The 26,523-nt window shown below is 56.6% G+C and overlaps 1 protein-coding gene across 4 annotated transcripts in view; it reads right to left on the bottom strand.

Annotated features, from left to right (window-relative positions):
- TWIST2 (twist family bHLH transcription factor 2) overlaps positions 1-26,523 on the bottom strand; it is a 77,051-nt gene that overhangs the window by 37,307 nt on the left and 13,221 nt on the right. The window contains exon 2 of one of the 4 annotated variants that reach the window (XM_045034695.1): positions 4,741-7,430. The exons of 2 other annotated variants lie outside the window; for them this stretch is intronic. The gene's annotated coding sequence lies outside the window, so the exon portion shown is untranslated. Of the gene's footprint in view, positions 1-4,740; positions 7,431-19,122; positions 19,956-26,523 lie in introns of those variants that run through there. One more of the 4 variants, XM_023259936.2, reaches the window with a different exon arrangement.

Raw genomic sequence — 26,523 nt, 5'->3', positions numbered from 1 at the left:
TGGGGAGGGGCCCGGGGTGGGCAACGGGGGCCCGTGAGAAGCGCAGGGGGCACCGGCATGACCGGGCCGGCTTTGCAGGGGTAACTGTGGGGTGGGCTCGAGGACCGAGGCTCGAGGAGGTGAGACCCCCCCACCCACCCACCGACAGCGGGCTTCGGGCGGGGCACGTGTGTGAAGCGACAGGAGGGGTGGTGGCCCGGAACCGAAGAGGGAAGAGGAGGGAAGGAGCCTTGGGGGGAGCCAGCAAGAGCAGAGCAGGTGGCAATGAGCTGGAGGTGGGGTTCACTCGGCAGGATGCCCAGCTCGGACCCTAGAAGGGACTTCACACGCACTCTGAGCGAGGCCATCGTCCCCTTGCCCTTTGAAGGGAAAGGGAACGGCTGCTTGCCTTCATCTGGATTCGAACCCAAACTGGGGGCTCTGTGCTTCCTGTCCTCGACAGACCTGGATGCCGGAGAGGGGGCGGGCAGGTGAGGCCGCAAGAGGCCACGTGTGGCGCCCCCTGCTGGAGGGAGGAGAACGGGGCGGGGGTGGGCGGTCCCCGCACCGGGCAGGCAGGGGTCACCAGGCCCAGCAGAGCGCCCACCAGTGCTGCAGGTCAGGGGGCAGGGAGGGCTCCGAGGGACGGTCTTGAGGACCTCTGAGAACAGAGGCGGCCCGCACCAAGCCACGCTGGCCGCACGGCGAAGGAACCAAGACCTGGGAATTGAACCCAGAGCCCCGGGCTCTGGGTGCCACCTCGCCTCAGTGCAAGAGAACGTCTCTCAGGCTGTTTCCTCGAGCAGTGGGCAACGGGGGCGTGCAGCCACTCCCGGCAGTGAGTCGGCTCTGCCCACGCGCACCCCCTGGCAAGGGCCACCAGCATTCACTTCCCAAGATCAATCTCAGAAAAAGACGCAATTTTCAAAATGCAAAACCACTGACAGAAATAAATCTATTTTCTAGACCTATTTTCTTGGACGCTCTTTTTAAAAATACTTTGTATTTATTTTTGAGAGAGAGGCAGAGACAGAGCATGAGCTGGGGAGGGGCTGAGAGAGAGAGGAGACACAGAATCTGAAGCAGGCTCCAGGCTCCGAGCTGTCAGAAGAGAGCCCGACGCGGGGCTTGAACTCACGAACCGCGAGATCGTGACCTGAGCCGAAGTCGGCCGCTTAACCCACTGAGCCACCCAGGCGCCCCTGAACACTCCTCTTTTTTTATTAATGACCCAGAGAAAACATGCTACTTTAGAAATCTCATGCACACGCTCGTGCATGTTCGGAAGAATGCTAAGTCCCTACTTGGTAATGGGAAGAGCCCTACTATGCTCCAGTCATCAGCCCTCACAGCTCTGGGCTCCCTGGTTTCAGCAGACGCTGGAGGTGTGGGATGCGTCTTGAAATGCCAACAGCACACGGGGTCTGGTGCGAAGTGCGCGTTTCCAGGCGCCGCGGACATCCCAGTTTTCAGGAGCACGGACGTGGCCTTGGCTCACACACCCCCTGAGCAACAGGCACAGAACCCGTTGCTCCCCAAGCTCTGGACTCAGTTACTTTTAGCCTATGTCACATCCTCAACCTCCAGCACCACCCGAATAAAACTGGCCTCTGCGTGGAAACACATCATATTTAGAAACCAACGAGCACACACTCAAGCGTCGAAGACTCTGTCCAGAGCGGCTGAAGTCAGCGCGTCCACAGACGCAGGCGGGGTGGCACGGGCCACGGGGCTGCGGGGGGTGCGTGCTGAGGCCGCAGGAGGACCGGCCATCCTGGAGGTGGCCTCGCGGCAGCTCGCTGAAGCCAAGGCTCTGGGGTCTCGAGGGAGGGGGCGCGTGGCTGCCGCGGGACGGTTCCACGAGCGAGACAGAACGCGCCCGGGTTAGCAGCCAATGAGAGCTGAGACCGGATAAACCGTCCAACTTCACGGACACACGGAAGAAGAAAGGATAAACGGTCCACAAACAGACCTCAGTGTCCCATTGCAGCTGCACGACCTCTCTCACACGCGTCCCATACGTTTCCCGTGCTCAGTGGCTGCGAATTCAGACAGACATCTTGCAAGCGCTCAGGTCTCTCTAGGGACAGACTGGAGAGGGAGAGAGGCAGCGGGGACCCAAGAACGGCAGGGTTTGCTGGACCGGCCATTCCGCCTGGAAAACGTGCACACCCTTGACCCCCCCGGCTCCCAGAGTGACGGTACCATCAGCCAGCGGAGCGTGACCCCTGCCCTCTGAACTTCCACTTTTTGTTATCTCGGGGCCTCCGCGCCCTTTTCACGACCTCGCCTCCTTCTTGCGGAGCGAAGGGGTCCCTCTCCAGTATCCACCTCTCTCTCACCCTGCAGCGGACCTCACACCCGGGAGCCCGCATGCCACAGGGACAGCAGACAGGGAGACGGAGTCCAGGCTGAGATCCAGGTGGCGCAGAGAAGAGGGTACGGCCCCGGCGTGAACCCTGCAAGCCCCGAGTTAGGTCCGGGAAGATACCCGCGTTGGTGCCCCGGCTCAGCACCAGCCAGGACCTCCAGGGCCCGTGGGGGGACACAGAGATGCTCCGCTGTTGGCTAAGAAGGGGCCCTAGCCCTGCGGACACAGTCAGGGTCGCCCTGCCCATCTTGAAGCACTTGACCTTGGCATCGCCCCTGGAAGCTGTGTTTGGTATTCTCTCCCGAAAACGACATCCGTCAGACTCTCTCAGACAAAGAGCTGTGATTCCCAATGTTTTATTTCTGAGACTTAACGCTTCTAATTTCACGGTCCGCCAGTCCACGGGCTTCCCTTGTCTGCGTGGGATCCTGAAGGATCTGGGAGTATGGGTGGATGTGCACAGACCTGTATCGGCCCACAGGGAAGCAGCACTGTCCCCTTCCATGGTGGGTGGGTGTCGTAGGGTCTGAAAAGGAGTCACATGTCCTGGTGCTGATCTGACACGGACGGGGCCAGGGCAAGAGATACAGGAACGTGGTCTTTATCGCTCAAGTTTTTCAACATTCAATATCTCTGGGTTGAAATTTCCCATACTCAAATCTACGGACTTTTTTTTTTCAAACTACTTTTCAATAAGAAAAAAATGAGAGATGACTGTGCATGCACATTTCTGAAAAAAAATCGGGGTGCCTGGGGGGGGCTCAGTCGGTTGATCGTCTGACTTTGGCTCAGGTCATGACCTCATGGTTCATGAGTTCGAGCCCCGCATCGGGCTCTGTGCTGACAGCTCGGAGCCTGGAGCCTGCTTCGGATTCTGTCTCCCTCTCTCTTTCTCTGCTCCTCACCCGCTCACGCTCTCTCTGTCTCTCTCTCTCTCTCTCAAGAGAAATAACAACCTTTTTAAAAATAGTGAAAAAAAATCCTAAGGGAGACACCATTTCCTTGATTGTGCGGTGCACAGAACGGGTTCCTTCAATTTGACAGGTTTCGTGAGATCCCTCGCTGGCTCCTGACCCCTCCCCCACGGGGACTGTGGGAGCAAAGCGTCTGAAAATAAACAAAAGCATTCCCGGGATGTCATGATGAGGGAGCCCTGACTTTTGCCTGGCTCTCGAGGGCTCCCATCCCGCTGCAGCGGCTGTGACCCAGACCAGATGTTGCCACGTCCTGCAAAGACCCGTGACCAGCGTCTGTGAGTGCACAGCCTGGCCATGTCTCCCTTCCAATTGGTGTCTCACCTATAAAGCAGGCTGGGTCCGCCTGTGCCCCAGGTGAGTGGCCAGCGGGCGCGTGGCAGGTGCTCACGGAGTGTTAAGAGATCCGCATGGAGGGCACTCAGGTGCGCGGCGGTTACAAATGAGGGTGGAGGGGTGTGAGGGACAAGATCCTACTCCGTGTCACATGCACTGACTTCATCTGGGTTTGGGGTGTCTGGACACTGCAGGCAAATAAATCAGGCAGCCTGATTTATGGCACAAATATAGACAGAATTTTCTTTGAAATGATAGAAAAAATATCTATTGTGCGCAGTGTGGCTGGCTCTGCTTAGACTCGGGAAACAGGGATGGACAGAGCACAGCTGGTTGGCAGTGACTTTAAGGCTTTGATGTTTAGATATATTCGCTATTTGTGCAACTGGTGCACTTCTAGAGTAGGTGTGTGTGTGTGTGTGTGTGTGTGTGTGTGTGTGTGTCTGTCACACTATCACATACCGTACGTACGCACATACACGCTCCAGACACATGTCACATATGCACACACCGCATATAAACACATGCACACCCCCGCCATTCTTCCCTAAGGGTCACCTTCATCCCAAGTTTGCTCCAGTCCTTACTGGTGTCCCCGTGTGGGGGCGGAGGTCATACACCCATGCTGTTTCAAACTGGTCCGTCGCACAGGAGCCGGTGTGTGCTGAGGGTATGGAATGACGCTTCCGCCACACCTGGCTGGTCCTGCCGCCTGGCTTCTGTTTGCCCCCAGGACCCTCTGCTGAATACGGCACCTTCAGGATGGCCAGGATTTGGGAGCGGACGGATAAGGAGCCTCTCTGCACCCTGGACCTGCCATAGCGCCAGGAAGCAGGTAGCCAGGAGGTACCCAAGGAAGGCACTGGAGTCCCTCTTCTTAAAAGAACATTTTTCTTTTTTTTTTAATTTTGTTAATGTTTATTTATTTTTGAGAGAGAGAGAGAGAGAGAGAGAGAGAGAGGGAGAGACAGAGAGACAGAGTGTGAGTTGGGGAAGAGGCAGAGAAAGAGGGAGACACAGAATCTGAAGCAGGCTCCAGGCCCTGAGCTGTCAGCACAGAGCCCGACGTGGGGCTCGAACCCACAAACCGTGAGATCATGACCTGACAGGAAGTCAGCCGCTCAACCGACTGAGCCAACCAGTGCCCCAATTAAAAGAACATTTTTCATCACCCACGTGTCACAGAACACTTCTGGTGTCTTCCTTTCTGGAAGCATCATCAGCCTGAGCAGTCACTGGGGGGGCTCACAGGTGCACAGGTGCCTGTATAGCTGTGTATGTTCCCAAATTTCCCTGTGTCTTTTTTCATGGACTGCAACAATATTCCCGAGTTTGGAAGCCAGAAGCGACCGCTTATATTTGAAAGACAACAGAGCAGCCCCCTGGCAATTATTCTCAGAGCTGAGTAGCTACGTGTCCAGATACTTGCTGGGGTATTTTTCGGCTAAATCCAGGCCTGCTGCTTAAGTGCAGACCCCCCTTCCACATTGTTCATGCATTTAACTACCATTTGAATTCCAGCTTAACATCCCATAATAACGTCTTTTGCCAAGAAAGACCCCCAGTGTCGATGGCAGTGTTTACAAGGGGATTGGGACTTCCACTTTCAATCCTAAATCCAGAAACCCACTTTCCCTTCTAGACCCTCTTTAATGGAGTTTCGTCAATAAATAGATGTGATGCAGATGTTCTGCCGAGTCTTGAAGAATTCAGGGTGAATCCACTTTAAAATAAAGTGCACGGGAAGAAAAGTCAGTAGACACAAGGAAGTCCCAACAAAACCCAAAAGGGAGGCAAGGGCCTCGAAGACAAGCCAATAACACACCTTGAGCCAAAGATCAGAAGTCAGATAATGCTCAGGGGCAGTGCAAAACGACGAAACATTTTCAACATCGACTATGAGTTATTTCAAGGAAATCTGGTGTACCGAGACCCACGTTTAGTAAATAAATGACGCCATGGTGACACCCTTTGTAAAGTTTTATGATTTATAAAAAGCTTCCGGGAAAAGTGCCTTTAGAAACCGGGCTTCTCTAAAAATGAACGTGGAGCGACTCACTTTGGATAATTTTTCTAAGCACACATCCATTTTACAGAGCAGGGCACACCTGTCTAGGGCCCTGCGGCAACACAAGGGAGACCCATGAGGGACGCCAGATCATCTGCCCTCTTTTCTCAGGGTGTTTCCATCAGGGCAAGCGAGGCTTTGCTGCGACGACAAACAGACCCCCACAACTCACTGGGGTAACACGGTGGTCATTTACGTCTTGTCCGTTCTTGCTTGTTCGGGTCAGCGGGGGCTCCTCTCCACACAGCCTCCCAGGACCCAAGTTGGCAGGGTCTCTGCCATCTTGTAGATGCGTTGTTTGGGACACACGCCTTCTGGCCCCTTGGGGCAGCGGCGGGGAGACTGGAGTCGCACACTGGTTCTTCCACACTTCGGCCTGGAAATGCTATTGTCCCTTGCTCCCAAAGCTCATTGGCTGGAACTAGTCACATGGCCTTGCCCAGCTGCAGGGGTCCTGAGGAGCATGGGGGAGATAGCCACTGAGTCCGCCTCAAAGGCCAAAGCAAGGTTTTTTAATAAAGGCTTGTCCAAAACACAAAATAATTTCCCTCGAGAAGCTATCTGATAATTTAATTTCACTAATCTCTACCAAATGTTGGGATCAGACTTCTGAAAATTCACAGGTAGCAGAAATAATGGCTGGGGACGTAGGGTAGGGAGAGGGTGCAGAGAGCAAGATGCTAAATCAACCAGTGAAAGGACTTAACTTTTAAAAAAACGTACTCATTAAGATCAACAGAAGGGCACAACACCGAGATGAACACGGTGATATGTATTCGACCTGAAGTTGGTGCCAGTGCGGTCCTAGTCGCTAGCCTCGGTCCTTGTTTGGTTGGGGAGAGGTGGGGCACTGAGGGAAGGCGGGTTATTACTGGGAAGTGCCTCCTCACTCTCCTCCCCCTCCTCTGAGTGATGGGCCACCTGGTCCTCAGGACCGCGGCACGGTGTCCTTGGCGTGAAAGTTCCACTGGGACCCGTGGCTCCGGGAGGCCCGCCATGGTGCAGTGAGCTGCCATGTTGCGTCTAATGGCACCAGACTTCCGGCGAGGCTCCTGTGCTGCCCTTGGAAGAAAGCTCCAAGGTGCCTCAGTGGACTGGCCTTTCACGGAGTCTTCTTGGCATCTGTACCCAGGATTGCTGGGCATTGTTCAAGCACATTCTTGGATGTGGTGGATCCATCTACTCCCAGTTCCGTCTTCCAGGGCTGCCTGGACACGACATTTCTCCCTCTCTTTCCCGGTTCTCTTTCGGAAACTACACTTCCACCACGATAAGAAGGTTTGGCAACGGGAGGTCACTCGGAGCCTCCCTCGTGGAGCAGCTCCTCTTGCTGCTGGGAATCCGTGCTGAAGACAGCGCTCCCGCTGACCCAACACACAACCCCTCCACTGCCGCACGCCTCCCTGCCTTCCCTCTGGACCCGCTCGCCCCGTTCAGCTCATAAGCGTCATACAGTCACACACCAAGATGGCGGCCAAGAGCACCGCACCCATGCAACAACCTAGGGGCTCCAGGAAGCATTCTAGAGGATTGCTTTCCCAAATGTTGAGCAAGGTGAACTCAGGGCTGGATGAGGGATTGGAGCAAGGTGAACTCAGGGCTGGATGATGGGGTTGCCATGTACACTGGGCTCATCTTTGCTGCACCGGTGACCCTACGGCACCCTCCGGGGAGAAATCTGAGTTCTTCCGCGCACCTCGTGCTGTGGACCAAAGAAGCAGAAACGGAAATGTTTCAGTGAACCAAAAGGATGTGGACAGAAACCATTTTCCCTCCGGTATAGTCTAGCTTGAGTTTTAGGTATTAATTGTGGAGTCAAAGACATAATTGACACTAAGCAAAGCTGTGACCTTGGATATTTACAGGGGCGCAGGAGCTAATGTTTCACTAGCGGCTGGGGACTCAGACCCCAGAAGAGGGTCTTGGCAGGCGAAAAACATGGGCGCCTTTCTGTTGCTCTTTAGAACACATTTCACGTCTTAGTGGGAAACTCATTAGCGATATGATTGCGAGCTAAGATTACCAGCATACTCTAAGAATGTAAAAACCACCTTGGCTGCCTTTCCAAAATGATCCTAACATATTCCAAAAGCCCCTTCATCCCCCCAGGGTGGTGCAGAGCCGTTACGAGGAGGTTTTGCAGGATTCCTGGAGATCTCGAGGGGGAATTCTCGCCCTTACTCCCAATTCTCAGACAGAACCTCACCTGCTTGACAGATACCAACCCCCAGGCCCCGGGCAGGGAGGGTGCCCAGACCTCCGCACGCTCCGCGGGGCCGCGGGCTGGTGCGGCAGACAGAACACCAGACAGCCGTGACGGGCAGAGTCACAAACAGAACACTCTCCCCAGGTCAACTGTGCACAACAAACCCCCGAGAGGCCAGTTTTTCATTGTCCGCCTCTTCGCCGGGACCCAATAAAACTGGGCGAACCAGGGCCTCGGCAGGGTGCCGCGTGGGCCCTGGGAGGGAGAAGGTCGGGAGGAGCGGGGGACCCTCCAGCCCCGCAGCACGCCCTGAGATGGCCCGAGCGCTACAGGGGACCCCGAGAGGGCGGCGGCGGCCCCACGGTGTCCCGGCCCCCGTGCCGTCTGCGCTGTTTGGGACAGACCTGAGAACTGACGGGCCAGGAGGCTGGGGAGGCTCCCGCGGGCTGGACTGGCCCCGACCTGTTCCCAGCTTCTCCGGGAAACGTGTCTTCATGTGTGTCCTTCACTGCCACGTCTCCTCCCACAGACAGAAAGCTCAGTCGATGACACCCTGGCCTCCCCCTGCCTCCTCCCCCGCCCCAGGGAAGCTGGAGAAGTGGCCAATGACTGATTTGGGAAGAGAAAGCGGAGTGCATTCAGCGCAGGGTCTGGAACCCTCCGCCAGGAGCTGGAGCTGGCTGCAGGGACCAGGCGTTCCCCGTGCACCCTTCCAGCAGGTTCCCCACCCGGCGGACCACAAGGGGGGCCCACCTGGGTCCAGCTCCGCCGGCACCGCGGGGGAGTCGGCCTGCATCTGTGAGAAAGGTGACACTGCACCGGCCTTGTCTGTCTCCGGTCTCCATGCCCGGGTCGGGGGAAGGGCACTGCTCATCCCACCCCTGCCCTGCTGGGGGGCACGTGCCAGGGAACCACGCCCCTCCAGCCTGGTAAGAAACCAGCTCGAGGCCCAGGATGTTCCCCTGGCATTCACACCTGGGCACCCGTGGTGTGGCCAGCAGGGAGTGGGGCCCACCGTGCACCAGCTGGGGCTTGCGAGACCTCCAGCTGTAGAACTTGCCATGGGGCGTGAGGCTGCTTCAGAAGGAAGCTTCCATCAGGCCAGGCTGAGCCCACCTGCCTCCCCTCTGCCACCTGCCGTCTGAGTGACCTTGGGCACATCTCTCCAAGCTGGTCCTCACTTCTCCCAGGTAGAAATGGGGGGGGGGTGCCTGGCTCAGGGGTCTTCATGGTCCCTGGGGGCCTCATGACTTTCTAGAAACTCAGGGAGCCTGGAGGGCTCCCTCACACGTTCTGTCCAGGGGCACAGATGGCATCTGATATACGTGTTCCAGAAAACGGGGTGAAGGCGTACCGTCTGTTGTTGGCCCACATGCTTAGCTCTGAAGGTCTTCACAGTCCTTCTTGGGGAGGGGCCTGGTGTTACCAGAAGGATTTCTGAACAGAAGAGGAGGCTGGGAGGGAGTTCAGAGACACCAGGCCGGTCCCAGGTGTCCCCCCGCCCCGCCCAGGGCTGGGGGACAGAGGGGCTGCGACCAGACCCACCGCTCTTGCCCCCGGCTTCGTGGACTGACCTTCCCCGGCCACGTAATACAAAAGTGTGGCAGGTGCTCCAGGAGAGAAAGCCACAGTCACGTACGTCATGCAGCTGGGAACCAGGGAAAACACAGCCCCGTCAGGTTTTCGTTCCCCAGGGCCACCTCCCTCTCCACAAGGCAGAGCCAGCACGCCCTCCGCTGTCCTTTCTGAACGCCCCGGAGGCTGGGGTCCACCTTCCTCAACGCCTCCACGCACTCAGGGTGCCTCCCTGGCCAGGCTTCTAGAAAACTCTGCTGCTCACACACGGTCTTCCCTGCTCTGTTTTCAAATTCCCATTCCCTCCCTCCTATTGGAACAAAAGGGCCATGTGGTCGAGGAGGGCCGGGCCATCCCGCCTCCGTCACTTCCCTGGTGTCTCCTGCCCCTCCCCCTCCACCGTGCTCCCCCCTCGTCTGCCCTGTTTAATGTCAAGAGAGCCCGCCCAGCTCCTCAGGAACAGCAGCTGCAGAAGCGAGCACGAGTGAATTTCACATCAGCAGAGTTTTCCCAGTGAGTAATGTGGTGAAGCCATTGTCTACACTCGCATGGGTCCTGCTGGCCCGGCCTGTGCTCTCGGGACAGTGAGAAGAGCAGGCCAGGAGAGGCGGCTCCCGTGGGCAGGAAACGTCCTCTGCCCCGTCCTCACAAGCAGGCAGGGTCCAGTGACCGCCACGGTGCCCCTCCGAGGTCCTTGAAGCGCAACAGGCAGAAAGTGGAGGTCCCAAGTCCCTCCAGGGCCACGCTGACCACAGGCTGCCCGGACCTGTCCGAACACCCTCAGGCTCACCGTCTCAGGATGGGGAGACGTTTGCGCTCGGGGCAGCTCTGTCCGGCGGACATCGGCTCAAGCCTTCCCCGGCTCTCTGCCCCCGGGGCCATGGTGGACAGGCCACCCCCAGCACCCGGCCAGCTGCACACCAGGGCAAGAGGTCAGGCACCGGGAAGGCTGTGGGGCCCAGACGCTGGTCATCCCGGAGCCCGCTCTCCCCTGAGCCCTGCCCATCGGGAACCGGGTCTGCCCGGCCCTCAGCTGCCCTGGGCGGCCGGGACTGCCCGGGTCTCTGCAGCGCTCAGAGAACACCCTTCTCCTCTGTAAAAAGCAGCTTTATGTTCGGCCAACACTCAGAAGTGGGTTGTCACGGGGGTTTGGCTGCCGGAGGGCCCCCTCACCAGGGCAATCTGAGTCGCACACAGCTCTGCCCCGCAAGAGGCTTTCCTCCCGAACCCAAGTGTTTTCACAGCCCATTAACCCTGGTGGCGAGGCCAGGGCAGCGCGGAAGCTCCGTGGTGGCCGCTGCCTCGGACGGCCAATCACCGCAGAGGCGCAGAGGCTCTGAGATCATAATAACATGAGTCAACGCAAACCCAAATTAAATTCACACATGCTTCGCGAGCGCGGTCTGTTTTGCAAGGCAGGGCACACCGGCACGGCCAAGGACGCACGGCCAAGGACGCACGGCTCCTACATCTGTCGGGGCCGCGGCGCAGCGGGGAGAGCAGCGCTGGTGTATTTCCCAGCCGCCAGGTTGTCGACTGCCTGTGCGGTCCTGACCCCCCGAGCACGGCACTGTGTGTGCGCGTGCAACAGTGTGCGAGGGGTGCGCGTGCAAGAGTGTCTGAGGGCAAGGGCGTGCGTGGTGTGTGCGTGTGTGAGACACAGATGGACCCAACGACAGAAAGACATGCGTGTGGCCCAATGGCTCCCACGGTTGGGAGAACCCAGGCGGGAGGTGGGGGGGCTTCCTGGGGTGCAGCGCTCTCTGGCACTTCCTGACACAGATGTTCACAGATGCAGACCACGGACCGGGGCGACGCACAAGCCTGGGCTGCTGAATGGAACTGAGCCAGGACAGGGAAGTGAGCTCACAGCCAGGAAGGCAGGCTGGCCAGTCCAGGGGCAGCCCCGGCACAGGTGAAGCAGGCCCGGGAGGGGGCCCTCTAGGAGGGAGGTGAGTGAGCAGGGGGGCCCCTCACTCTGCTCTCTGTGACCCCCCCGTTAGCCAGGGCTCGCTGAAAGAGGCAACACCAGAGACCACTGCTCTGGACACAAGTGCCCCTGACATTTAGTAATAAAATCTCCTTGGGGCTCCCGGGTGGCTCAGTCAGTTAAGCGTCCGACTTCAGCTCAGGTCATGATCTCGTGGTTCGGGAGTTGGAGCCCCGCGTCGGGCTCTGTGCTGATGGCTCGGAGCTTGGAGCCTGCTTTGGATTTTGTGTCTCCCTTTCTCTCTGCCCCTCCCCTGCTCGCACGCTGTCTCTCTCAAAAATAAACATTAAAAAAATTTTAAAAAAATAAATAATGCCCCCATTCCTTCCTTAACACGCCATAGCTTGCCACCTGGTCCCTGGTTCTGGGGGTGAGAATCATGGGGGAGGGATTTTCAGCACATGCCTCCCAATGGGGAAGAGGCAGCAGGGAAGAGAGCAGAAAACCCCACGAGTAATTCTAAGGCACAGCCTTCCCTAGAAAGCAGCAGAGCTCATGAGTGTGTGCGTGTGTGTGCGTGGACCCTATGATGCGTCCCCTAAAGCAAGCCAGTTTTGAGAGTGAAGGGGGCAGTTAACAAGCAGACTCAGACGCGGGAATTAACCAGGACCGTCCTAGGAAGATGGACAGGGGCGGTCACATTGATGGGGCGCTCTTCACCCCCACTCAGTCCAGTGGAGCCCCGATGATGATCTCTTCATCACTGAGCCCCCATCTCTCCAAGATGCCCGGGCTGGGGTAAGACAAGGGCAGAGACCCCCACCCCCACCCCGAGGGGGGCACAGGCTCAGCGGGGAGAGAGCCTGGAAGCCGTGTGTCCAGGCTCCCTGCCTCTCTGTGCCTCCCGGAGTCCGTCTCTGCATGAAGCGCTCACTGGACTGGATGTCGTATGATCAGAATTCTCGTTAAATTACGGTCTCACTTTTCATTACTTGGGCGTCAGCCTTTCTATACGATTACATGCCCTCCGTTGGTATGTTTAATGGGCGAATTCTTGCCGCGGCCTCCAACATTAACATTTAACAAAACGTTAAAGAGAAAAGTCAGCTCTTGGAGGTGGCCGGCAGTAACGAGGGCAGGTCGCGTGTCCAGCTGGCGGCCCGGCCGCCACTCGACTCGGCTCCTGGGCCCGGGTCTAGGATTCAGCCTGCACTGTCACTCCTGTCTGGGGGGACATGTCTTCATTCTGTGTTATCTCCTGGAGGAACAGACGCCACATGAAGCCGGGGGTCCTGGCCTCACCTGGAAAACCCATCAGGCGGGTGCTGTCACCTGCACTGTGTCAGGGTCCCTGCGAGCTGCTCTGCCGTTGCATTTAACTCCAGATTCACTGCAGAAAAGTGTAGCTCTGTCTACAGGTGTCCACGTGGACTCTGATAAAGGGACACGGCCACGGCCAGGCCTGCGCCCCTCTGACGGCAGAGACCCGCGCATTAACAACTCACTGGCTGGCTCACGGAGAAGGGAGGGGTGCGGTCAGGGAGGAGGGCACCCCAAGAGTTAGGGGTCACAGCTGTGCACAGAGAACTTTGGTCTTTACGACCTCTAAGGCTGTTCTTGCATAGACCTGCCAGGCCCCAGCCTTTTTGGGGTTACCCTGGGAATACCGCTCGCGAGGACCGTCCCCTTCCCCTGCACCTGAGTATGACACACGTGCAGGTTCTTCCGGAAGTCTCTCTGGCACTATTTCATTGCGTTTCCTTCTAGTCCTCACCCTGCCCCCCACCTTCCAGTGATTTCCACGGCAGGGCCCGGAGACAGATAGCACCTCTGCCAGGGACGGCCCTCCCGTCCGCCCCCCTGCTTTGTCAGACATTCTCCGATATGTCTGCGGTCTTACTCTTCCATACATACTCCAGGATAATTGTGTCCAGTTAAAAATCATACTAAATACTTGAGTTAATTGGGGAAGGAAATGTCACGGCCATGGTAATAAGCATTTCCAAACAGCATCACAGTCACAGAGAGCTCCTCGTTCAGAACAACATTCTGCTGGACTCCCCTATCTCATAGTTTTCATGAGGGATCATATTTTTTTGTTTTCTGGCCCCTTGGATTTCATTACATGGTCTAATGGGCTATTGCTAGCGTGCATGACAGTGTTTTCAAAAAGCATCTTCTCTTAGTAACTGGCCTCCATTCTATATGGTTTCATCAGTCGTAAAGGTTTTGGAGGGACGCTTTTGGTGATGGGGTGGGGGGCAAGATTCCTAGTAGACAATATTCTTTATTCTTCTGTTTTCTGGTAGACCTCATCATTATTTCTTTTTCTTGTTCTACAGAATCACTTAAAACGTTCAAAGCAATGTTATAGAACAGTATGTCGGGGAGAACAGTCTTGACTTTGACACAAATGACTTGACTGTCACTTCGGCTTCTGAGACGCATACTCTAGGACGGGGAGGAAGAATCTTTTTATTGTAGCTTCTGAAAATCCTAAGTACGAGAGGTTAATGTCAGAACTACGTTGAATTTTCTCAAATGCCTTTCCAGCATCCACCGAGATGATCCTTTCTCTTCTGACCGTGGATGTGACGAACGGCATACAGAGCAGTGAGGGTCACGAACAATTTCAGTGCTGTTGACAAATACTGCCCGTGTGTCAACGCCCAGGAAAGGACCCAAAGGTGAAATCACCCTCATCGTCCATCAGTAAAACCTCCATGTCGTGGGTCTTACACTTTTGAAACATCACAGAATTTATTTTTTTAAGTTTATTTATTTTGAGAGAGAGAGAGAGAGAGAGAGAGAGAGAGAGAGAGAGAGAGAGAGAATGAATTCCAAGCAGGCTCCTAGCTGCCTGCACAGAGCCCGACACGGGGCTCGAACTCATGAACTGTGAGATCATGACCCGAGCTGAAGTCAACTGATGAGTCAGAGGCCTACCAACTGAACCACCCAGGCGCCCCAGAGAATTAATTTTTCTCGTACTTTACCTGGAATTTGGGTTAAGTTCCTAATGAGATGGGCCTGCTTGCTTTGTTTTGTTTTTCATGTTTCACGGGTTTTGGTATCACAGTATGACAGATACCCTGTGTGTTGGGGGCTGTCCCCAAAGAGGGGGGGGGGCTTTCCACAGTCCCCAGGAGGAACGGACCCACCAGGGGTGCCTATTTATTGCCTGAGTGATCCTTGAAAGAAGAAGGGAGTCATCCAGAGAAAACATACTTTGAGGCTGATACCATTTGAGAAGTAGTTCATGAAACATTTTACAGTCATTTCCCCAGGGCTTTGTTCTTCCCAGTTTCAAAATTCTTAGGAGTACAAAAAGTTACGAGCCACTGAGAGTCCCCGCCTCGGTTTCCCTTTGGTGAGGGCCCAGCGGCTGCCGGGCGCCCTCACACGCAGCTCAGCACCGGGGCCCCACTCTGCCAAGGCCCCACGCCCACAGGCGGCGAGGGGGTGAGGATCTGAACCTTACCCTGCGGGCCTTGGGGCCCCCGCCCCCCAGCCCTGCCCGACGGGGGAGCCCCACAAGGGGCCAGTTTCCGTGTCCTTTACTTACGTTTTCTGTTGCACCCGAGTCTCCCGCAGTCAGCCTTCGTCGGGGCCTGAGCGGCGCTGGTCCAGAGGTCTCGGCCAAGGATCTGTGAGGTGGTCTTTCCATCTGTTCACCTGTGGTTTCGACGCGTGGGGACAGGGGAGACATGCACAGAGGCCCGTGGCCCCCGGCATGGGGATTTGTCTGGCTCGATCTACGGCATTCCTGTGACCCTGGTCAGGCAGCTAAAGTTCACAGCGCTTTCTTGGCTCCCATCTGTTGCTGGACGTCCAGCTCGGGGGAAGCCAATCCCTGTTTCAAGGTGACGTGCAATTCTGCGGTTTCTAGCAAACGACAGATGCCGGCCGTAGGAAAAACAAAGCGTTGGGGACGAGCCCCTTCTCAGAGTGCTTGGCCGCCATCACACAGACTTCATTTTCTCTTCTCTGTTCTTTTGGCCAAATCCATTTCCCCCCACGGAGGAAGCTGCCGGAAGAATGGCCAGGAGCCTCTCCCAGGGGGTCACACTGAAGTGGCCTTCTCGGGAGGACCCGCAGCTGGGTTCGTCCCTCTTATCTGTCATCTGGGCTCCTTGAACGGCCAAGCGACCGCCTTGCCCACTCCAGAGCAAAGAGCTGGGTCCACTGTGGCCTGAGACAGTGATGTCCTCCAGATGTCCCCTGTCCCCAGCCAGGATTTGCCCGCTTAGGTCAAACCATTTAAGAGGCGGGAGAGCCAATGAATGTATTTCATATTTTCTGCATTGTTTCCTGAGTCTTCTGGTAGTGAGAGAAAGTAAATCCACCCAGGCTGCGTGAGCTCCGCCTCTCCCCCGTCTGACTTTATTTATTTTTGTTCCTTCGTGCATTCTACCCGAAGTCGCTGATAGAGCCTAGCTGACTGCAGGGGCTCCACAGCGGGGGGCATGGGGAGGGTATCTCCAGTGTGGTAGAGACAGACAGACGAGGACACAGAACCCCACTCATGCAGCCTCGCTTGCTCCCAGGGGGGCTCGGGGGCCGGGGGGGCCCAGCGCAGGCACGTCTCCTGCCTGAATCACAGCTGGCACCCAGGGGATGTTCACCTCGATCTCCAGGGGAGAGATGTCTCTGCTCCAGAAGACGAGGAAAGGGCCGGGATTTATGTCCTAAAAACAAAAATACCTGCTGGCAGCCGGAGAAGGACCGGGCCAGGGCTGGTGCGGACCAGCGTCCAACAGGGAGAAAGTCAGCGGGCTGCTGTCCAACCGCGACACAAATCATCGCGAAATGTCAGCGTCTTGTAGCAGCACGGGGGTCCGGGGCCAGCTCCTTTGCCAGCATCCTCACATTTTCCCCATTCTTTTGCAAAACAAAGACACTTGGTAACTATATCGCACATCTTCAGCTCCGAGAACGTGGGACTGAAGAGAGACACTGCGTGTGCAATTAAGATAACCACAGCAGCAGGCAAGGTGGGACTTTTAGGCAACTCTGCTTTCCATTTTTTGGACTTGGTCACAGACCAAGTGTCCGGGCCATCGTGTTCCCCAAGTGGCTGTTCCCCTTGACAGATGACGGCCGCCACCCTCCCAAGGTGCCCACCTTGGTCTGTGATTCCTCTTTGGGGTCTCGTAACTGGGGAAGATGGTCCCCACCCCTCACCGCCCCACCCTGGGCCTGGGCTCTGCCTGCTGTGGCCCGGTGTCTCCCAGACAGGTTGTTAACTTCCCCAAGACAAGGGCCGTGTCTCTGCAAGATGCAGAACTGCAAGTGAACCATCCTGGTTTTCTTCAGCAAATATGGATCAGTGAGCTGAGACAGAGTCACCAACACGGCTTTGAGCCCGTGCACGACACAGTCCCCGTTCCCGGGCTAGGTTGGGGGACAGGGACAGCAGACCAGGAGATGAATCACAGGCTTCCAGCTTCTCTTGAGCAAGACCTGAACAAACACATTTTATTATTTTGTTTTTTGGAGCTGAGATGTTCCAGAACATTCCTTACAGGCTCACTTATCAAGTCTTTCCAGACAATGTGACTTTGGGTCAAGTTTTGCTTCTGTCCTGCCCTGACAGGGTAGCTTTGCAGGACACTACGTTGTGTTTGAGAATGTGTACGTATGGACGTCCAGCTGTCTTTAGCTCCCGGTCTCCCCCTGCTCCCTCCAGCCGCCTCACCCTCCTCGGCCCCATGCACAGCCTCGCAGGGCAGAGCCCTCACTGCATTCAGATCCGCTCAAGAGAAGCCACGAGCAGGTGCCCGGGAGATGGATGAATCCACGCCTTCCTGGTTTGCAAACCACCATGACCCAACACTGACACGTGGTATCGTAACCAGTGGCTTAACCTACCTGTCTCCGTGGCTGGACGGCAAACCCTCCACAGGACAGACCAAACCACCCTCACCTTTATGTGTCCAGCACCAAGCATAAGACTGCAAACAGTCAGTGCTCAATAAATGTGAGCACCACATGACGGAAAAGCTCAGAAAGAATAACTCTGTCGCGTCAGACCAGCTATTTGGAACCACCCACTGAGTGGGTCCTGCTGGAGGTACGTCCACGACCTTCAGATTTTCCTTCTTCAAAAGGAGGAAACACTGGTCATCTGTCCACCAACCTGCTCAGGTGCCTACGGCCAAAAGGGCATCTGTCGGGTGTGACGTGCCCACGTCCCCGGTGAGGCCCACCTCCCCCCAGGCATGTATGTGCTATTTCATAATTCACGGTTCCTAGAGCCTCTGGGAGCTTTGTGTGCGTGACCTTGAAGATGCAGTTATCAAATCGGCAGATGTGTAATCCAACTCCTAGAAAAGAAAGACCATCACCTTTTCCTCCACAGACTGGCCAAATTAAGTTACTAAGTCTAAACACAGGCAAACAAAAAAAGGGCTCTAATTTCTGTAAGGCTTTGGACTCAAGCCTGTCTCTGAAATCCGTAAGAATCACTTGTACCTGGAGGGTGCTGGAAGCCCTGACATACCCAGGGCCATGCTCCTGAGACCCCTTCTCAGACCTGCTGGGCCCCGCTGGGCGGCCAGCTTGCTCAGGGAGTGGGGGTAGAGAGGGGCTGGAGTGGGGGGTGCCCAAGAGTGGTTCCCCTCTTCCAGTTACTATCGCAGGAACGCCTCCTGAAAGTTCTGTTGGGTTTTTTTTTTTAATGTTTATTTATTTTTGAGAGAGACAGGGAGACAAAGAATCCGAAGCAGGTTCAGTACAGAGCCCGACGCGGGGCTCGAACTCACAAACCATGAGATCCGAGCCAAAGTTGGATGCCTAACCGACTGAGCCACCCAGGCGCCCCCTGAAAGTTTTAACTATAAGAAAAAACACAGGTGCAGCATTATTTACTATCAGCAAGAAACGGAAGCAACCTAAGCATCCAACGATGAATGAATGAGTGAATGAAAGAAACGTGGAATATACACACAATGGAATATTATTCAGCCATAAGAACAATGAAATCCTGCCATTTTTGATGGTGTGGATGAGCCTTGAAGGCATTATCCTCAGTGAAATAAGTCAGAAAGAGAAAGACACATACAGTATGATCTCACTTATTTGTGAGATCTAAAACAAACAACACCTCACAGATACGTAGAACGGATTGGTGGCCACCAGAGGCCAGGGGTCAGGGGTGAGAAAAATGGGTGCAGGAAGTCAAAAGGTACAAAGTACACAAATCCTGGGGATGTCACGCACAGCATGGTGACTACAGCTAATAACCCTGTCTTGAATATTTGACCGTGGCTAAGAGATAAGATCTTACAAGTGTTCATCGCTAGAAGAAACAGTGTTGTAACTATTACTGTGGCTGACGTTAACCAGACATACTGGGGAGACCATTTCACAATATCCACAAATATCAAATCGCTGTGTCCTACACCTACAACTGATACAATGTTATATGTCAATGGCGTCTCAACAAGAAGAAAAAAGGCCTACATCTGAAAGTTGTAAAAGTCAAATGAGATGATGTATTTAGGGTACCTGGACTGAAAATAAATGTATATTCCTACCTTAAAAACACACACATGGCACAAATTTTACCACCTTTGTCATTTAAAAAAATTTTTTTAATCTTTGTTTATTTTTGAGAGAGAGACAGCGTGTGAGCAGGGGAGGGGCAGAGAGAGAGGGAGACACAGAATCCGAAGCGGGCTCCGGGCTCTGAGCTGTCAGCACAGAGCCTGATGCGGGGCTCGAACCCACGGACCATGAGATCATGACCTGAGCCAAAGTCGGACGCTTACCCCTCTGAGCCCCCCAGGCACCCCACATCTTTATTATCTTCAAGTGTACATCTCAACAGTGAATTGAATGTCCACGTTATTGTGCAACCGATCCCCAGAACTTTTTCATCTTGCAAAACTGAAACTCTGTTTCCATGAAACATTCCCCATTTTCCTCTTGCAAGGCTTCTGTCTCCATGCATCCGACTCCTCCAGGGACCTCATGTAGGTGGAACCATGCATCATTTGTCTTTTTTGTGACTGGCTTGTTTCACTGAGCGTCCATGTCCCAGGTCCCTCCACGTTGTAGCGGGTGTCCGAACATCCTTCCTTTTAAGTTGCTCTACTGCAGGGGTAGACCATGAGGGGCTGATCCACCCAGCCCTCCAAGAACATTTCGGCTGCTTCCTCCTCTTGACGCCTGTCATGAACGCGGGCACACACATCTCTCTGGAGAGACCCAGCTTTCCATCCCTTTGGGTGTATGCCCAGAAGCAGGATAGTTCCATGTTTAACTTTTTACGGAACCTCCACGCTGTTTTCCGCAGTGGCTGCACCAGTCCGCATTCTCACGCACACCACACGAGGGTTCCCCTTTCTCCACGTCCTCGCCAACACCTCACTTTTCTGTCCTGATGGGTGCGAGGGGACAGCTGTGGTTTCATTTGCACTTCTCTTGCGTTTAGGGACATGAAGCACCTTTTCTTGTACGCGTTGGCCATTTGTAGATGATCTTCGGAGAAATGTCGATTCAAGTCCTTTGCCCTTTTTAAAAATCAGATTATCCGATTACAAATCAGATCACAAATTGTTAAGCTGTAGACATTCTTTACGCGTTCTGGATGTTAACAAATTTGCAAAGATCTTTTCCCATTCTGCAGCCAGCCGTCGTCACCCTGTCCATTAGGGTCGATAAGTCCCGTTGGTCTATTTTTGCTTTTGTTGCCTGTCTTCTGAAAATTTTCCTGAGAGGGCCCAGACTGTTCTTCCTGCAATAAAGTTCCAACCCCATGGTGGTGAACAAGTTATGGCAGTAGCCTGTGGCCATCACCTCTCTGAAAGAGCTCCTCACTGCCGTCGACGTGCCTTCCCGCCCTGGGTGGACAAATCCTCATCACTCACTTTTCGAGTGGGTGTGGCACGCATTGGTATCTCTCTGTGGAGTCCTCCCCGGCCACATCCTTGAAGGAAAACCACTTGAAGCATCAGACTTCTGCACCCCACTCTCCCCCCTAACTTGATCGGACAGCACCTCCAACACCGCCTCGTCACGCGGCATTCCCTCAGTCACGTCAGTCCCCGCGCCCGCCGCTCCCAGCAAGGCAGGACCCCTGTGCACAGCATCCAGCTGTGGCCGTGCTGAGCCGTCACATTTGTTCCTTCTCTACGTCCGCCCCCCCTCCATCTCCAAACCAGCCGGAATCTTGCAGATGTCAGACACCCCTGAGAACACAGGTCAGGGAACGATTCTCTCTTCAAGATCACAGGCCCCTGAAGACTGGGGGAGAGGCACCACCGTGGGGTCAGAGCACATAAATTCAATCCCAACCAGCCCCCAGCCAGCTCACGGACTGGGCCTGATGGGTAATGACCCCTCTGAGACCCATACTCGGGTCTAGAAAATGCGAGGAGTAGCCCCCACCCCAGTCGCTGGACTGTCGTGGGAACTTCATGGCTGCTTCAGGCCCCTGTACTGTGCCTGACATGCAGGGAGTTCCTCAGTACCTGCTGAGACATTAGAATACGTCCCCTCCACGCTGTGCCAATCGCCACACCGAGCCCAGGTGGCCATGTCTGCACCAGTGGGCACCCAGGACGGTGTGGGGAACCTGGTACCAGAGAATCACCAGCTCGGAACACGGTGATCCAGACAGTCTCAGCCAGGGATGCTCAGCTGCCCACCCTGGAAACAGCATCTTTTATCTCGTGAGGGGCAGCTAGGGGCCCTGTGGTCCAGCCCAGTGATGGCGTGACCGAGTGATGGGGGTGGGGGTGGCTGGGTCTGTGCTGGCCACGCCCCCAAGTGCCGTGTGCCTTAGACGGCCTCCTCACCTCTCCTCGGAGCCAAAGCTATGGGTCATGTGTGCGTTAAGTCTCGCTCGGCTGCAGAATTACCGGGAACACAATGTGCACCAGAGTGAGGGGTCAGAGCCAGGCAGATGGTGAGCTTGCAGCCCGGGGGCCCCCCCAGCCTCAGCCCTGACCCAGGAAGGCTCCGGGGCCCCCCAGAGCTCCTTCCGAGGTAGCTGTTCCGGGGTCGGCCGAGAGCCTCCAGTCCTCTGGGAGCCCCAGGCTGGTGCACCCAGGGGCGCGGTGGCTCGGGCTCAGGTTGGGGGGACGGAGCCCATGATGACCTCCACCCTCCCCTGACTGCAGCTCCCGGGGTTCCCATTACCTTCAGCCTTCCACTCAGCCACCTGCTCACGCCCCACGTGATGGGACAGCCCCCCTCAGCCCCCCTCCCACCTGGCGGTGCGCGCACGGGTCCCCGTGGTCCACCTCCCTGCGTCACCCGGCCCTTGGGGGTGCAAGAGAGGTCTCGAGAGATCCCTTGCCCCTGGCCTCCCAGCCCACGCGGCAGCTCCTTTCTGATGAGGACACTACTGCATGTCCGCGTTTGGCTTTCAGTCACTTCGTCTGCAACACGGGCCCCCGTGCCGCACTCAGTCCTTGGATGTGCTTGTTGGCACGCGGTGGGCAGGCTGGGGGACGGCGTTCTTTCCTGTTTTATTGAAAGGTACCCAGCCACGACTCTCCCGTCGGGGCCCAAGCACCCCAGGAACCAGGCTGGGTTCTTACTGACCCCCACACCCCCAAAGCCACTAAATAAAGCCTGGTGAGACACAGGCACTTCACTGAAGAGTGTGTGTGTGTGTGTGTGTGTGTGTGTGTGTTGAGGCCAGAGGAGATGACACCGCACAGAGCACAGCATTTCACTCCACAAATCCCCCCCCCCCCAGATCGACGTGTGCCTCTACCCCTGAAGATCATCCGTGTTAGGACGCACTGTGCCAGGTGCCCTCTCTCTCTCTCTCCACCCTCTTCTTCTGCAGAGAGCGATTTAGGGGACACGGCCCCAGGAGCCCCCAGCCTGCAAACTGCCACGGGCTTGTAGAGCGGACAAGGCCCTCCCAAGACGAGGCTGACTCCACTCTCAGCAGCGAACTCAAGGCCCGCAGGCTGCCAGGAGTGTTCTCGGAAGCAGCCGGGGAAGGATAAATCACAAACGCTCTTTCCTGCCCCGGAGAAAATGTGGTTTTGGATCACGGACCCTGCACGAATCCCCACTGTTGCATTTCTGCAACGTGCAAACACGTCCCACGTACAAACCAGGGGCCGGGCTGTGGATCGGACCCGGCGGTCGTAACACAAACCAAGATGTGGTCCCGAAGCTGCTCCCAGGGAAACGGGCAAGCAGGTGCCTGGAGGTCATTACTAGGGGCGCACCAGACCCGGGGAGCTTGGGGTTCGCCTAAAACACTGCAGGAGGACTGCCAGGGCCCCCAAGAAGGGGATGCCGGGCTGGGTACTGGAGGGAGGTGCGGAGGTGGGGGCATGCTGATGGAGGGAAGGCCGCACAGAGGCACCGAGAGCCAAGAGGCGACGCGCAGAGAGGCAGGTGCCTGGATCGCTCATCCACTCTGCCCCTCCTTTGGACCCCTGCCCCCTGCCGGTCCCTGCTGCAGTGCTGGGTGTGCTGCGAAAGGGCGAGACCCCTTCCCCGCCCTGGGGAGCTCATCTGGAGGATGCCTGGGGTCAGAAGAGCAGGGCCCGCAGCCACCAAGGGACCGGGGCAGCCCCACGGTGGGGCTGGCATAAAGGAGCCGGCATTCGACACGGCCCAGGGTGCCACACACCATGAGGGGCACGTGATGCACGTGTTCCACCAACAGCTTATGTGGTTAAATCAGACGTGGCCTGGGAAGGGGCCACTAGCTGCTGGTGTAGAGAAGGCACCGCACACCTGTCGGGAGAGCCCGTACCCGGAACGCCGACAGGACCGGCTGCCGGCGAGGGTGTGGGGCGAGGGCTCCAGGAGGGACGCACCCGGGACCGCACGTGGAAGGCAGCCTGACGTTTCTCACCGAAGGAAACACTCTCGCCATGCACTCCAGCGCGTGCACTCTTTAGCAGGTACCCACAGGAGTTGCACGCTTATATCCACGCAGAAACCGGCACGCGGATGCTTCTGGCAGCTTTATTCATGACCGCGAAAACTTGGAAGCACCCAGGGTACCCTTCGGTAGCTGGACGCACGGACGGTGGCGCACCCGGACGATGCTAGGAAGAAATGCGCCACCGAGCCACGAGAGGCCATGAAGGAACCGGAAACACGTGTTATCAAGTGAGAGAAGCCAGTCTGGAAAGCCTGCAGGCTGCGTGACTCCAACTACGGGATCTTCTGGAAAAGGCAAACTACAGAGACAGTGAAAAGGTCAGTGGTGGCCAGGGGTCGGGGGTGGGGGGGAGAAGGGGAGGAGCAGGGGAGGCGCAGAGATTCTTGGGGCAGCGAAGGGACTCTACGACAGCACAGCGATGGCTCCGTGTCGCTACACGTTTGTCCACGACCACAGAGTGCGCACCACCAGGAGTGAGCCCTCGTGTGCACTGTGGACTCTGGGTGACCGAGACGCGTCTGTGTGGGCTCATCCCCCGTCACACGTGTACCCCCCACCTCTGGTGGGGTGCTGCTAACAGGACAGGGCGTGCCTGTGTGCAGGTGGGGGGTGGGGCGCAGGAAATCTCCCTACTTTCCCACCATTCTGCTGTGAACAAAATTACACTGCTCTGAAAAAGTCAAGTCATAGTAAAATATTAATAAATTGCAATTCACAGCACGGAGGGACGGGAGATGTTCCACTATCGGGAATCACAGGCAATCACTCACCGGCGTAATACAGACGGGGTGTGGGGGGGGGTGACCAAGAACACTGAATCTGCGTCCTTCCTTTCGCCACGTATTTGTAAAGGGGGTGTGGTTTCTTTAAGCTGGAAGAAGGTTCGCGGCCTCCTAGCAGGAAAAGAAGCTCCAAACCAGCAAAGTCTTAATAGTACAGACCCCGAGGTTCCCCTTCTTCCCTGGCCCTGCAAGTTCAAAGGTTTAATCGCTGGGCATGAAGAGCCAAGAGATGCCCGGGAGAGGAGAGGGGCAACCTGCCCATTTCTGGCCCCGGGGACCCCGCTGTCCAGGCTGAACAGCACCCGGCCTGCCTCACCGAGTCCTACCAACAGCAAGCTGCACAGGTGCGGGGGGCGGCGCGGGGGGCGAGGTCAGCCCCCACCGGCAGCATGAGCTGGCTGGGCTGCCCACGAGCAGAGGCCAAGGGCCTAGGAAATGCCACATATGCTGGGCGGGGCCTCTCCCCTCTCTCTCCGAGGAACCGCCCTGCTACATTTGGGGACCACCAACCACCTTGGCTGAGCCAGAGACGCCCAAAGGAACAGCACGGCCCCAGAGCAGGAGCTGGGCCATATTTGACATAGAAGGGAAATCTTCGCTCCTAGACAGTCTGCTGAAGGCCCAGACGGCCTCGGTTCAATTCCTGCCTCTGCCCGCTGCTGGCTGGGTGCCCTTAGCTGAGCCACCAAAGCCCCTCAGTTTTCCCACCTGGGGAGTGGCAGTTAGAGACCCAACCGGACTGGGTTGTTTTTAGGATTAAAATAACACTACGGGCCAAGTGCTGTGGTCAGGGGGTGGGGTGGGCCAGAGCCTCAGCTGTGGGCACTCAGCGTCTCTGCCCGTCTGCTCTGCTCTGCGCACCCCTGCGGGGCGGAGTGCTTCTGCCATAGTCGCTTACCCCCGCTGCCAGTCTGGAGCGGGACACGGGAGCTCCTAAGACCCCTCTGCAGCCAGGTCTGGGTTGGGCGAGACCACCCGGTCCCCCCTGAATCTAGGTCACCCCAGCTACACCCTGTGAGTTTTCCAGAGCCCCCAGCCTTTCCCCCCTCCCAGATCCTGAGGCCAGGCCCTGGTGCATGCCTGACACTCTCCACCTTACAGAGGGTCCCAAAGGAGTTGGGAAATCCCAAGGACCGCCTTCCTGAGGGCACAGGAGCTTACTGAAGGGCAACTTTGTGCAGGAATGTCCCCAACAGGCATTTCTGAGGGGGGGTGGAGCGCAACATGGACCCCGGGCCAGGGTGGACCCTGGCCTGGCATCTCTGAGCACCCAAGGCCTGCACTCACCACATACCCCCCCCCCCGACCCCTCTGGGCCCTGCCGTGGCCCCATGGGCACCAGCCTCCACTCCAGTCCCACGAGCGTGTGCCCACGCCCACTCTGCCCACGCCCGCCCTCAGGAGCCGGGAGCCGCCTCTGCCCTGCGCTCCTGGCCTCCCATTCAAGCCTCCCTGCTGTTTACTTGAACAGCCAGAAGACAGAAAGCCACGGCTCTGAGTCACCCGCTTTGCTCCACGGTCGGCTCTGATTCAGGCAGGAGGCCCACGGCGGGGACCAACCCGGCCGTTAACCTCCCGGTTTCTCTGTGTCGCGACAGCAGAAGGTATCTGTGGTTTCGGGTTGAGGATTAACGCACGGCTGGCTTGGCAGCCACGGCGTGTGGACGGGTGTGCGGACAGGAGACAACCTGGAGCACGCACACGCGCGGGGCTCTCCCTCCCCGAGCCTCGGGCCGCTTCACCGGCCGCGATGGAAACTTACAAATATTTCAGTCATGTTTCTGAAGAGGGTTTGGTCATCTGGCAAGTGTGGTCCCAGAACTTGCCAGAAGTATGCCTCAAGCGCAGCCCAGGGGTGAGAGAAGGCAGGCCTAGTGCAAATTAGATTATGGCTGAGGATCCGAAGGGGAACGTGAAACTAGGAGCCCGGGGGCTGTGCCTGGGGACCCGCGGCTGGTGTCAGGTCCCCAGGGAGGTGGAGGTGTGATTCAGGCACTAGGGGCCGGCAGGGCTCTGCACACCCGGGCCTGCTGGTGGGGGGATGAACGCCCTGGCCCACCGGTGTCCCCTCCAGTCCCGAGTGCTCACGGGCCACCACAGAAGGCCAGGGGCTAGGGGGGAGTGGTTTTAACTTCTCATTCCGATCATCAGTGAGTACAAACGCCTCCAGAAGGTAAGGGGGCTTCTGTCGTATTTCTCCTCCCAGTTTGGGTTAGGAGAACAGTCCATGAGTTCGTTGTATTTCTTCCACTCACTTCTACACATCTGAAGTGGTTTGTGATTAAGAACATACATCCCCAAATACATGGAGACGAGTTTACAAAATAAAGACAAGTGAGGGTGTTGTTAGCAAATGGGGGGGTGCCACTGGGGGGCAAGGACAAGGACAAGCGAATTCCCGAATTCCTGTCATCACAGGAAACCCATACACAG

The sequence above is a fragment of the Felis catus genome, chromosome C1, assembly GCF_018350175.1.
Source record: "Felis catus isolate Fca126 chromosome C1, F.catus_Fca126_mat1.0, whole genome shotgun sequence".
NCBI classification, from domain to species: Eukaryota; Metazoa; Chordata; class Mammalia; order Carnivora; family Felidae; genus Felis; species Felis catus.
Note: the sequence above shows the minus strand (reverse complement) of the source record. Positions and strands in the feature narration are given on the sequence as shown.